At 43.9% G+C, this 13,800-nt stretch overlaps 2 non-coding genes across 2 annotated transcripts; one reads left to right on the forward strand and one right to left on the reverse strand.

Annotated features, from left to right (window-relative positions):
• Window positions 1-1,604: 1,604 nt before the first annotated feature.
• On the reverse strand, window positions 1,605-1,679 carry Trnas-cga (transfer RNA serine (anticodon CGA)). The gene has a single exon. It is a non-coding gene; the product is annotated as a tRNA-Ser (tRNA).
• A 546-nt stretch (window positions 1,680-2,225) lies between these two features.
• Trnas-cga (transfer RNA serine (anticodon CGA)) lies at window positions 2,226-2,300 on the forward strand. The gene has a single exon. It is a non-coding gene; the product is annotated as a tRNA-Ser (tRNA).
• The last annotated feature ends 11,500 nt before the right edge of the window (window positions 2,301-13,800 follow it).

Consider the following 13,800-nt stretch of genomic DNA (forward strand, 5'->3'; position numbering starts at 1 on the left):
GTCATGATCGACAGAAAATAAGCCAACTTCTGTCTCATTCTTTTGTGATGTGAAAGTAATTTATTTGCGAAACTACTTGGTTGCGGCTAAATTGATTGATTCCTAACGCTACTTGGTGAGGACACTGCCTGAAATCAGGTCTATTGCTGCTATCTTACGGAAAATTTGTGTAAGAAATACACTTCACAGGATGCTTACAGAAACTGTTCTCCTTTTACAAGAAAATGTATCTGTTCATATCCTCGAATCACAGCGGAAGTTAATGTATCATGAGAGTTAACATCACGTGCATATTTTCTCATCATTACCACGTAAAATGGCTCTGAGCACTATGGGACTCAACTGCTGTGGTCATAAGTCCCCTAGAACTTAGAACTACTTAAACCTAACTAACCTAAGGACAGCACACAACACCCAGCCATCACGAGGCAGAGAAAATCCCTGACCCCGCCGGGAATCGAACCCGGGAACCCGGGCGTGGGAAGCGAGAACGCTACCGCACGACCACGAGATGCGGGCACCACGTAAAATGTTTTACAACTTTCCATGAAAACGTCTGCTGCTGAATGTCCATTTTCTGATGGGGGAGAGTAGCCCCAGTGATATTTACATTAAATTTCACTCTTTGCTGTAGAGAATCCTTATAAGGTAAACTTCTTGTGTGTAAGTTTATGCTCATGCGTCAAATAGGTTGAGGTCTTCGAAGAAAGTACTTTTAAACAGGAAACCTGAGCGTCTATATCCGTACTTCTACAGTTACCGTACCGTCTGTGGCGGACGGTGCAGTATATCAATATCATCCAAGCCCCCTATTCCCATTTTATTCATGGAGAGAAAAGGCTTTCTGTACCACTCTATTCTAGCATAAGTTCTCTAATATCAGTAACTTCCCACTCCCGATTATGTAGGGAATCGAACTCCCATGTACAAAACAGCATGTCATCTGAATATTTTACAAATGAGTTAATGTTAAGCATGATAACCCTTATGGTAGAATGTATTGTACTTTTTCAGGCATTCATTGTTTATGACATCGTATCTCTGAACTAAGTGTCACCTCCATTAAATGCAAACGTTTATCGGCGGACCTCGATCACTTCTCAGCACTGCTACACTTCTGTAACAATCTTAACAAGGGGTTATCATCAGTGGCGAACTAAGATTACTGGCGCCCATGGCCAGCTTGGACGTTGCGCACCTTGCTAAAGATCCTCGCCAAAGATCCTTCGTGGTTCCAGAATGAGATTTTCACTCTGCAGCGGAGTGTGCGCTGATATGAAACTTCCTGGCAGATTAAAACTGTGTGCCCGACCGAGACTCGAACTCGGTACCTTTGCCTTTCGCGGGCAAGCGCTCTACCAACTGAGCTACCGAAGCACGACTCACGCCCGGTACTCACAGCTTTACTTCTGCCAGTACCTCGTCTCCTACCTTCCAAACTTTACAGAAGCTCTCCTGCGAACCTTGCAGAACTAGCACTCCTGAAAGAAAGGATATTGCGGAGACATGGCTTAGCCACAGCCTGGGGGATGTTTCCAGAATGAGATTTTTACTCTGCAGCGGAGTGTGCGCTGATATGAAACTTCCTGGCAGATTAAAACTGTGTGCTCGACCGAGACTCGAACTCGGGACCTTTGCCTTTCGCGGGCAAGCGCTCTACCAACTGAGCTACCGAAGCACGACTCACGCCCGGTACTCACAGCTTTACTTCTGCCAGTACCTCGTCTCCTACCTTCCAAACTTTACAGAAGCTCTCCTGCGAACCTTGCAGAACTAGCACTCCTGAAAGAAAGGATATTGCGGATACATTGCTTAGCCACAGCCTGGGGGATGTTTCCAGAATGAGATTTTCACTCTGCAGCGGAGTGTGCGCTGATATGAAACTTCCTGGCAGATTAAAACTGTGTGCCCGACCGAGACTCGAACTCGGTACCTTTGCCTTTCGCGGGCAAGCGCTCTACCAACTGAGCTACCGAACACGACTCACGCCCAGTACTCACAGCTTTACTTCTGCCAGGAAGTTTCATATCAGCGCACACTCCGCTGCAGAGTGAAAATCTCATTCTGGAAACATCCTCCAGGCTGTGGCTAAGCCATGTCTCCGCAATATCCTTTCTTTCAGGAGAGCTAGTTCTGCAAGGTTCGCAGGAGAGCTTCTGTAAAGTTTGGAAGGTAGGAGACGAGGTACTGGCAGAAGTAAAGCTGTGAGTACCGGGCATGAGTCGTGCTTCGGTAGCTCAGTTGGTAGAGCGCTTGCCCGCGAAAGGCAAAGGTCCCGAGTTCGAGTCTCGGTCGGGCACACAGTTTTAATCTGCCAGGAAGTTTCATTCTTCGTGGTTGTGATCCTCTCTTTTCTGTTACCACAGATGGTACGTAACTTTCTCCGGCTCTAATGGTCTTTCAGGACGTGTAAGGGGCCTAGTTTTGTATTAGCGTGTCAAACCAAAACACAGAATCGCTATCTTAGACGTATGCCGCAATCCTTCAGACCCAACGATTTGGCCCCTCCACTAACAGTTGAATTGTATGGTCTGAATCACTTCTCTGTTCGGTAATTTGGCACCAAGCCGATGATACACGAAGTGATTCGGTTCTTTCTAGTAACTCAAATGTATTGACAACAAAAGTAAGTTTTCATTATGGAGTGGTAGCGGAGTATTAAGAGGTTCTCCCATATTATTATGAAGAAAATCTAAATATTAATTTTTTTTATTACAGCCCCATACGTACCGCTCCAATAAGAGTCGCGAAGACAAGATTAGACTAATTACTTCACAGAGGTGATTAAGCAATCATTCTTTCTGCTCTCCATACATGAATGGAACGAAAACAAGCCCCAATAACTGGTACATTGCGAAGTATCCTCTCCCATGCATTTCACAGTGGTTTACACCGTATGTATACAGATGTAAATTGTCGCAAGTTTCTCTCTGTTCTGCAAGTCAGGACTAAAATATTCACTATTCCAATACTGCGATAAATATATCTACATCTATAGCCACATGATTATTCTTCAGTTCAAACTTACGTGCTTGGCAGAAGGTTCATCGACCCACCTTGAGACTATTTCTGTACCGTTCTACTCTCGAACAGCTCGCGGCGAACACTGACGGTAAATCTTTCCGCACGACCTCTGATTTCTCTTATTTAATTTCGATTGCCATTTCTCCATACGTTGGTGGAAGTCAACAATACATTTCTCATTCGGAGGAAAATGTTGGTGTATGTAATTTCGTGAAAAGATTTCGGCGCAACGAGAAACGTCTATGATTTAATGATTACCAACCCAACTCGCGAATAATGTCTGCCACTCTCCCGCTTTTAGCAATAACACAAAACGAGCTTTTTCTGTGTCCGTCTTGTAAGGATACAAGGCCGCGCAGCAGTACTCCGGAAAAAGATCACAAGTTGTGTTTCTTTAGTAGATTCGTAGCAACCTGTAAGTGTTCTGCCAATAAAACCGTCTATCCTTCTACCTTCACTGATAAAGATACAAAGATCAGGCAACTGCTAGGTGCTTCACTGAAGGTTACGCAGAAATCTTCGCATAGAGGACACAGAGAAGCGGTTCAGTCTTACGTTGAGCGTCACACCAAAATTAAATCAATTCATATTTCCAGAGAAAAAAATTCAGTTTATTAGCTTTAATTAACTCTCGCCAGTTCTGCTCCTTTCATCAAACATCACCTCCACCTAGTACAGTGGTATTCAACCTGGTCCCAGACGTCCACTAGAGGGCGTTCCAGCTTTCAAGGCAGATGATAGGACGTAAAAGGTTTAAAAACATTTTCATTTGGTTTTCACAAAATTGTGACATAAAGCGTTTGGTAAGTAACTGTTACTAAATGCTTTAACTCTGCTTTAAAAATTTTGTAGAGTAAAGTTACTTCCCTAAATCATAAATCACCATTGCTATGAAACAGATGGGCGGTTAGAAGAACAGAGACATCAAAGTGGTTAGCAGATAAAAGAGGTTGATTACCACTGATCTCACTGATAAATGGAATTATTGAAATTATTGAAGTGTTGGTGTTTCTGTGTAAAAAACATCTTCTTGGTGCATCGTAAGCTGTATTAATAATTATATTTTATTTAACAAACCGGTATAGCAGGAAGTCCATGGTCAGTGGTATGCATGGATGTCTGCATGAATTACATCGAATTGTCAGCTTTAAAACTTCGGGATAACTTTCATTAGCATATGGACCTCTTGCGAGAAATGTCTCGAAGCACACACCCATGGTAATACGCAGAAGAGTTGCACCTGATATTTACCAAAAATACCAAGTTAGAACAATTCGTAACTCCAAACAACATCATAGGCTGTATTGTGGCCGAAGCATGGATCGATAAGACAGTCGAAATGAAATTTCGAAAAATATTGACGTGGGGTGGAGTTAGCAGCTGTCCAACAAGACATGATTGGTGTCTCGCATGCTGTTGTATGTCTTATGTGTACTGCTGGTATCTTTCTAGAGATCCACTAGACAGAGAAAGTTGTCCAAAATTTTGACGACTGATAAATACACATCACGGATGCATTCTTGATGCCGCAGAGGATGGTCCATACCCCTGACTAGTCAGGCAAATAAAGGAAGGAGGCAAGACAGATTCGTATGGCATTGTCGTCTATGAGAACGCGAGACGCACGCTCATCCTCATAATTAAAAGGAGTTTCATTGCTCTGCCCACAATGGCCCTTTCTTAGTGCGTTGTTAAAGTTGTTTCTGAAGTTTATCTGTTGAGCGTAGGTGACCGTAATTGATGCTTGTTCTGTTTGTCTTTTACGATGAAAGACGAGAGAGGACTAATTACGATGTCGGCGTAAGGCCTATGTTCCTTGAACGGCAGGTATGCGTGAGTCAAACATTGAACACCTACGGAAAGTGCCCAACATTGAGGTAGCAGGAAGCGAACCCTCCCCAGCATAAATGGAAGTGTCCTTCTGGCACGTTACATCGCACTGTTCAAATGGCAATATCACTAAAATAAAGAATAACTAGTGGTGACACATGGGTGCAATAACAATCATTTATTAAAATAATATTCTCCACAAACTCACTGATGGAAAAGAAATAGCAACACCAAGAAGAAGTTCTGCAGCATAAATGAAAGCTTGTAGGCGTGTTTGTATATCTGAAAGATGACGTCTTTTCCAATTTCACAGTTAGTCACACAAGAGTGACTTAAGTAGCGCCACTATGAGGATGAAAATCAGGTTTACTTTAAATGCACACTGTAAAGGTCGTGAGCGTTAGTTACCTCTGAGGACGGACATGGTGAGTGCATGTTATTCAAGAATGCGTTTAAGACGACTAGGACGCCATTATCAACACCTGACTGAGTTCGAACCAGCTCGTGTAAAAACCAAGGCTACGATAAATGTGTGTGTGGAAATTTGTGGTAAGTTCCTATGGGATCAAAGTGGTGAGGTCATCGGTCCCTAGGTTTTCACACTACTTAATCTAAGTTTAACTTACGATAAGGACAACACACGCACCCATGCCCGAGAGAGGGCTCCTCGAACCTCCGACGGGGGGAGCCGCGCGAACCGTGGCCAGGCCCCCTCGACCGCGCGGCTACCCCGTGCGTCAAAGAAACGAGAAGCAGGAGGTTCCTTCCGCGATACTGCAGAGACACTTGGCAGGAATGTGACCACTGTACATGACTGCTGGCAGCGGCGGTCTCGGGGATGTACGGTCGCAACATGACCGGGCTCCTGACGGCCAAGTGCCACTACCGAGAGGGAAGACGGTTGTGCTTGGCGTACGGCTCTGGAGCATCGTACTGCATCTGCAGCAGAAATCTAAGCATCTACATCTACATCCATATTCCGCTAGCCACCTGACGGTGTGTGGCGGAGGGTACTTTGAGTACCTCTATCGGTTCCCCCTTCTTCTCCAGTCTCGTATTGTTCGTGGACAGAAAGATTGTCGCTATGCCTCTGTGTGTGCTCTAATCTCTCTGATTTTATCCTCATGGTCTCTTCGCGAGATGTACGTAGGAGGGAGCAATATACTGCTTGACTCCTCGGTGAAGGTATGTTCTCGAAACTTCAACAAAAGCCCGTACCGAGCTACTGAGCGTCTCTCCTGCAAAGTCTTCCACTGGAGTTTATCTATCATCTCCGTAACGCTTTCGCGATTACTAAATGATCCTCTTACGAAGCGCGCTGCTCTCCGTTGGATCTTCTCTATCTCTTCTATCAACCCTATCTGGTATGGATCCCACACTGATGAGCAATATTCAAGCAGTGGGCGAACAAGTGTACTGTAACCTAATTCATATGTTTTCGGATTGCATTTCGTTAGGATTCTTCCAATGAATCTCAGCCTGGCATCTGCTTTACCGACGATCAACTTTATATGATCATTCCATTTTAAATCAATCCTAATGCGTACTCCCAGATAATTTATGGGATTAACTGCTTCCAGTTGCTGACCTGCTATATGGTAGCTAAATGATAACGGATATATCTTTCTATGTATTCGCTGCACATTACACTTGTCTACATTGAGATTCACTTGCCATTCCCTGCACCATGCGTCAATTCGCTGCAGACCCCCCTGCATTTCAGTACAATTTTCCATTGTTGCAACCTCTCGATATACCAAAGCATCATCCGCAAAAAGCCTCAGCGAACCTCCGGTGTTATCCACAAGGTCATTTATGTATATTGTGAATAACAACGGTCCTACGACACTCCCCTGCGGCACACCTGACATCACTCTTACTTCGGAAGACTTCTCTCCATTGACAATGATATGCTGCGTTCTGTTATCTAGGAACTCTTCAATCCAATCACACGATTGGTCTGATAGTCCATATGATCTTACTTGTTCACTAAACGACTGTGGGGAACTGTATCGAACGCCTTGCGGAAGTCAAGAAACACGCCATCTACCTGGGAACCTGTGTCTATGGCCCTCTGAGTCTCGTGGACGAAGCAGCAGTTGGCCCGTCAGTGACACAGCGAATTCTTAGAAATCGATTACTTCAAGGACAGCTCCGAGTGAGACGTCCTGTTGCGTGAATTCCACTGACACCAAACCATCGCCAACTTCAGTGGAGTCAAGCGCGAGCTCATTGGAGGGCAGGGTGGAAGTCTGTTGTGTTTTCCGATGAAGGTCGGTTGTCCCTCGATGCCCGTGACGGCATTATGTTGGTTAGGAGGCCAGTTGACGGCCTGCAGCCAACATTTCTGAGTACTGGACGCACTGGACCTACACTTGGAGCTATGGTCTGGGGTGCGACTTCGTATGACAACAGGAGCACTCCTGTGGTTACCTCACGCACAGTTACTGCAAAACTTGTACGTCAGTTTCGTGGTTCGACTTGCTGTGCTGCCATTCATGACGCTGGTGAACACACACTAACTCAACTCAATCTACGATTTCTAACTAATCTAACTGAAGTTCAAAGTGTTCAATTTCAGTTTCGCAATGGAAAACACTTGTACTATCACTTGGAATATTGTTAAGACATCGTAAAATGCCCGACGACTACACCGATCATCACTGCCAATAACTTGAAGGCAACTGTAGAGAACTATTGCGTTCACTGCAGGGTGATAGTCGCAGGAAATGGCCGAGTGTCGGCGTGCAGTCACTTAAATCGCGTATGAAAGACTTCGTGTGAACTAGAGGGGATGTTTCAATTAGTTTAAAGTTCAAGCGCTCTCTGTGGTGGAAGACGTAGCTATTGACGGATGAATGACCTATTTGAGAGTGTTATGGTGCTATCACAAAGTAGATCCTCGTATGTGCTCAGGATACAGACCGTACTACACTGAAGAACCAAAGAAACTGGTACACCTGCATGATATCGTATAGGGCCCCCGTGAGCACGCAGAAGAACCGCAACACGACGTGGCATGGACTCGATTAATGTCTGAAGTAGTGCTGGAGGAAACTGACACCATGAATCCTGCAGGGCTGTACATAAAACCGTAAGAGTATGAGAGGGTGGAGATCTCTTCTGAACAGCACCTAATAGGCATCCCAGATATGCTCAATAATGTTAATGTCTGGGGACTTTGGTGGGCAGCGGAAGACTTTAAACTCAGAAGAGTGTTCCCGGAGCCATTTTGTAGCAATTCTGGATGTGTAGGGTGCCGCATTGTCCTGCTGGAATTGGCCGTCGGAATGCACAATGGACATGAATGGATGCAGGTGATCAGGCTTAAGCGTCACCTATCAGAGTCGTATCTAGACGTATCAGGGGTCCTATGTCACTCCAACTGCACACGCCACACCAGCTTGAACAGTGCCCTGCTGACTTGTAGCGTCCACGGATTCATGAGGTTGTCTCCACACCCGTACACGTCCATTTGAAACGAGACTCGGCCAACCAAGCAATATGATTGCAGTCATCAACAGTCCAATGTCAGTGCTGACAAGTCCAAATGAGGCGTAAAGCTTCGTGTCGTGCAGTCATCAAGGGTACATGAGTGGGCCTTCGGCTCCGAAAGCCCATATCGATGATGTTTCGTTGAATGGTTCGCACTGTGACACATGTCGACGACACAACAATTTTCGGGAGGGTTGCACTTCCGTCACGTTGAACGATTCCCTTCAGTCGTCTTGGTCCCGTTCTTGTAAGATCATTTTTCGGCCGCAGCGATGTCGGAGATTTGATGATCTGACATTCACGGTACACTTGTGAAATGGTTGTACGGGAAAAATCTCCCCTTCGTCGCTACCTCGGAGATGCTGCGTCCCATTGCTCGTTCGCGCTTGTAACACCACGTTCAAATTCACTTAAATCTTGATAATCTGCCATTGTAGCAGCAGTAACCAATCTAACAACTGCGCCAGACACTTGCTGTCTTACATAGGCGTTGCCGACAGCAGTGACATATTTCAATACGCACGGCTATACCAGTTCCTTTGGTGCTTCAGTGTATTTGTCTGTCGCCTTCTGTGGACTGCGTCTGACGGAGACACAGTAGGGAGGAATGGAGACGGAGCCCAAGCTCCGATTACGAAAGGTTGGGGAAGGAAATCGGCCATACTCTTTCAGAGGAACCTATCCGGCATTTGCATTGAGCGATTTAAGGAAATCACGGAAGACCTACGCCTGGACGAGTGGACGGAGACCTGAACCGTCGTCCAGCCGAGTGCGAGTCCGTATCGTGTAGGGTTTCGTGATGTAAACAGCTCCTCTCGAAATAATAATCCCTCCTACGGAGGGGAGTGAGGCCCCAGATTGTGCTAATAAGATGTCAACATTTTCGTTACACAATAATAGGCCTAAATGTGCTGAGAATTGCAAAGTAAAGTAACAATAAATAACTGAAAATTTTCAATTATTCAAGAATTGGGGTGAAAACAGAGAGCGGGCCAGCTGTTCGTTATTTGCGAGGAAAGCGCGACGAGCCCTCGCGGCTGCTTAGCATCCCGGCAGCGTAGTTAAGCATCCTGTCAGCGGTGGGTGGCGCCAGCGCGTGCGAGGATTGTAAACAGCGTTAATGATGACACGAGAGACTGGCCGCCGACAGGGCCCGGTTTAGCGGGTGGGCACGCCAGACGTAAGCATCACCGACGGTGACACCTGAGAAAAGGCGCTCCTTCAGACTTGACACGTTACACACACACACACACACACACGCCACCTCACTCCTGCAGTCTGCATATTATTATTAAATATATTATTATTCAATATAAAATGGCATAGAAAGGCTATGGACGAAACAAGCTGAGTGACGCCTCCTGCACTAAGCTGCATAGAAAGGTCGATGGGCAATCCTGTTCCTATGAATATGGCGACGAACTGCGAGCTTTCGTTTCGGTTCTGTGAACGAAAAACTAACAGGTAAGCCTCCAACTTTTTACTTTCATTCACGTATATTCATTCATTAGAACTGTAGGTAATTACATGTTTGACAAAAGTATAAGTTATCTTGTAAAGCATACGTTTAGCTATATTTTCAGAGGTAGACGATTTTGCTAGAGCACGCAGTAGTTGAACGTTTTTAGAATGCATAAAGAAGGCGTTTCAAGCTACAGTGACATACCATGTGTCAGCGTAAAATGACACAGTATGTCAAAACATTAAACATGAATTGATAAATGTGCAATGATACACAAATATAATGAATTTACATAGGCCAAATGTAAGAACAAGAATTTCCCCTTTCCGTTTGTAGGCACAAAAGTAAGGAAATCGCCAAGACGCTGTTTGGATGCGGTGCAGATGCAACGGGCTATAGATGCTGCTATCAGCGTCGAGATGGGTTGGCTGGGGGTGACGAGAGCATTCGGAGTTACCCTGGCTACGCTTAGAGGACGAACTGGGAATACAAAATGGATTGGGTAGATTCCAGTCAGCTCTCAACACTTTATTATAGCATGAACTGGTACAACTCCCTAAACTACTGGAGTCGCGCTTGTTTGGTTTGACTATGAAGGAGGTGAGACAACTTGCATTCCAAATAGCCAAGAAAAGCAAAGAGGTAACTTAGTTTTGGGAAATAAATGTCGAGCGAAAAAGACCTTTTTGACGACAACAGTGATGCTTGGAACTACACTCGCTTTCAAAACCCGAAGACCACTGATTAAGGTGTAAGTAGAGTAATTTGTGCGCACACACTGAATGTGCTGGAGTAAATCACAGAACAATAAACTTTATTTGTAATGTCTTCAGATAGTTAGAACTGGTCAGAATTACTTTTTCCAAAACGGAACTAATACTGTTGCTTCATGGGTTCCCATTCGTTATTCTATTTTCAGTCTTCACTTTTTGTACGATTGAACTGAGAAACGTTAACTGATACTGTTGAAGAATTTCTTGGAGAGTAGTCTTTTATTTGTTAAATACAAATCTATTACATACATCAAGTATGTAATATTTATCTGAATTTCTTACTTTTTCTGACTCCTATGTCATTTTACCCTGACATCGGTCCAGAATGACACATTATGCATTTTTTACAAGAATGTCAAAAACGTATGGTTCGTATTAATTTATGGCACCGGAATGATGAAATGCACAAGTGAATGAGGCAAGGCTCTGATTTTATTTAATAGCATGATTTATGAAGCAATATGACCTAAAAACAAAATGGTATGTAATTTTAGTCGGACTTCCCCTATTTATTTTTAATGGATCGGCTATTGATGAGAAGTTGTACTCCAAGTTAAAGGTTCTTGAAATTTAAGTCAAGACTGCGTATCACAGGAGTTCAAAAAATGGCTCTGAGCACTATGGGACTTGGCCATCAGTCCCGTAGAACTTAGAACCACCTAAACCTAACTAACCTAAGGACAGCACACAACACCCAGTCATCACGAGGCAGAGAAAATCCCAGACCCCGCCGGGAACCCGGGCGTGGGAAGCGAGAACGCTACCTCACGACCACGAGCTGCGGACTCGCAGGAGTTTATTTGCTCTTTACACTGTGAGCGTATGGGTGGTATTCTGTCATTCTGCGCAACAGATCAATCTGAGATGTACCCTTTACCCTGTGGCTCCTGCAAGATGCAATTTCCACCCCCACACTACTACAGAAGTCAGTAAATATCTTCTGGAGTCCTCCGCTGTAAGGAAATGACACAAAAATTCACAAAATTTCTTACATAACTAGTGGGATACTTGGGTATTGGAGTAGTGCTAGTTAGTGTAAGAAAAACATGAAACTAACGAAAATTATTATTTATTTTGCTAAAATTCTGAGAAATCACAATGGCACTTTTAGCTATGAACTGAACAATTTATTTCCAGGTTCTTTTCGGAATGTGAAGTTACCTTTTAAGGAAATTTCTATACAAAGTTTAAGATTGTTATTGATTTGGCAGAATGGCTGAGAGCCATAATGTTGCTAGGTACGGTCGAGGCTGTCGCATGTGAAATGAAGTGAAGTGTACTGTTGTGGAGCAAATATGGGGTTCGCAAGAGCTGTAGCGCACAATACCGTAAGCTGCGATGATTGCTGTATGCGCCGCTCACTGCTGACAAATAACTCTCGTTCTATCTGGATTGACCTTCGCTAATCAAACTCCTTTACACTCCTGTTCACCCCTAGTCTAACTATGGGCGTGGTACACCGGTCAGATAACCAGTCCACCACAATGCCACTCAAAAATTCGCTCACAGACGTTTAATTATAATTCTGTCCGTTCACACTGCACAATAAGTGTGGCAGCCAACACAGTGAACAATGCTTAATCGCAAGGACTCAATATAGAGTCACACCCTGATTCGCTCTCGACAGAGGTGCTCTCCCAGTGAAGTACTAAGGAGAAGACTTGTTCTTCGCTCTTTGAGTACATGTACAAGCGCACACGCTCTTGTTACGTGTTTTCACTCCCAGAGCGACAACGTAACGGCCCCTCTCCACGCCAGACGTGAAGGGGTATATCTTTCGGTTTCTTCCATTACTCCTTCAGCTCAAGGCGTCAGGAATATCGTCTGCCATTCAGCATTGCTCTTCTAAAACGGTAGAATAACGTTTCGTTTAAGGCGACCAATCCGGAAATATGTAGCATCGACGTTTGGCGTTTGCTATCTCCCTGTGAAAACCTCTGAAACTGCATGCTATGTTTGTAAAGAATGTGTAGGCTGGGCGCTCCCACACAATGTAGCGGAATTTGCTTTTAAGCCGAACACGGGGTCGTTCTTCCTTTCACTCGTGCAAACGTTCTCTGCTCAGCGTTTGGCGTTGACTCGTCCTCTGAAGGGACCGGCCTCTCGGCGTGCGGTTTTCTTCTCCCGAACTAAAAGCTTTTGTGACCGTCGTGTCTTGAATGTGTGTGTGTACGCCAGCCTCGAGTATTTCAATCTCGGTGCGCACTTGCGATTTACTTGTTATTTGCATATCATTTACATGTATTCATACAACATTGGCTTTATCTTATCGAGTTTGGGTTCGAATGAAGCTTCTTGATGTGCTGAATATGATTGTGAGGGCGGAATATGTAAGCAATGAAGGTCAGGAGACCACAACGTCTTACATACCTCCCTCCTCCTGACAAAATTTTTGTCTGAGGTTTGTCAATGCCGAGGAAAACATTGACAAAGTCAGGCAAAAACTGTTCTTTTAGATTTTCTAATAAACTTTTCTCAGCCATTCTTAACAATTTTTTCTAATGATTTCTTTATAGCTATTGTTTCTACTTTTTAATTCTACAGTTTGTGTTTTGTTGTTAGGCAAATATCGACTTTACAATGGTTGTTATTCTTTGTCGTTGCCAGTACATGTCTCTGTTTTTCTTTTTCATTTCCAAAAATTGTTTTTACAATATTAATTTTTCTAAACTCGTTAGTGTACAGTGTATCATGTTTCAGTGTGGTTATATCTTTTTCTTTAGCTAAGCTTCTCGTGAATGTTCGCAAAAGCTCTGTTGTGTGAAATAGTTTTTTGTTTTATTTAGGCATTATTTCTCTCGTGTCACAGTTTTAAGAGTGAAGAAGTGTTTCTTCTTTATTCTGTCCTCTTTCAACCTATGATTAACCAAAACCTTTTTTATATAAAAAACTAACTTGGCTTTACAGGGATTTTTGAGATTACCTACTTATACTAATTAATTTTCTGTACATAATATTTTAAGGTCTCTATCACATTATGGGCTTTACATATATGATAAAATAATTACTTTTACAAAAAGGGAAAAATATTTTTACAAATATATCATTTTCTTAACTCTACATTTGTATTTTATCAGTCTTTTCGTTTTGTACTGTGTCAGTTTCTGTGCTCGACGATCCCCACTGAAATACTGGAAGGCATCGACTCATTTGTATGGGTGTCACAAATCATGAGAGAAGCGCTGTAGCATGCAATGCTGGGTCTTACTTGTTGAC

The sequence above is a fragment of the Schistocerca cancellata genome, chromosome 7 (genome assembly GCF_023864275.1).
Source record: "Schistocerca cancellata isolate TAMUIC-IGC-003103 chromosome 7, iqSchCanc2.1, whole genome shotgun sequence".
NCBI classification, from domain to species: domain Eukaryota; kingdom Metazoa; phylum Arthropoda; class Insecta; order Orthoptera; family Acrididae; genus Schistocerca; species Schistocerca cancellata.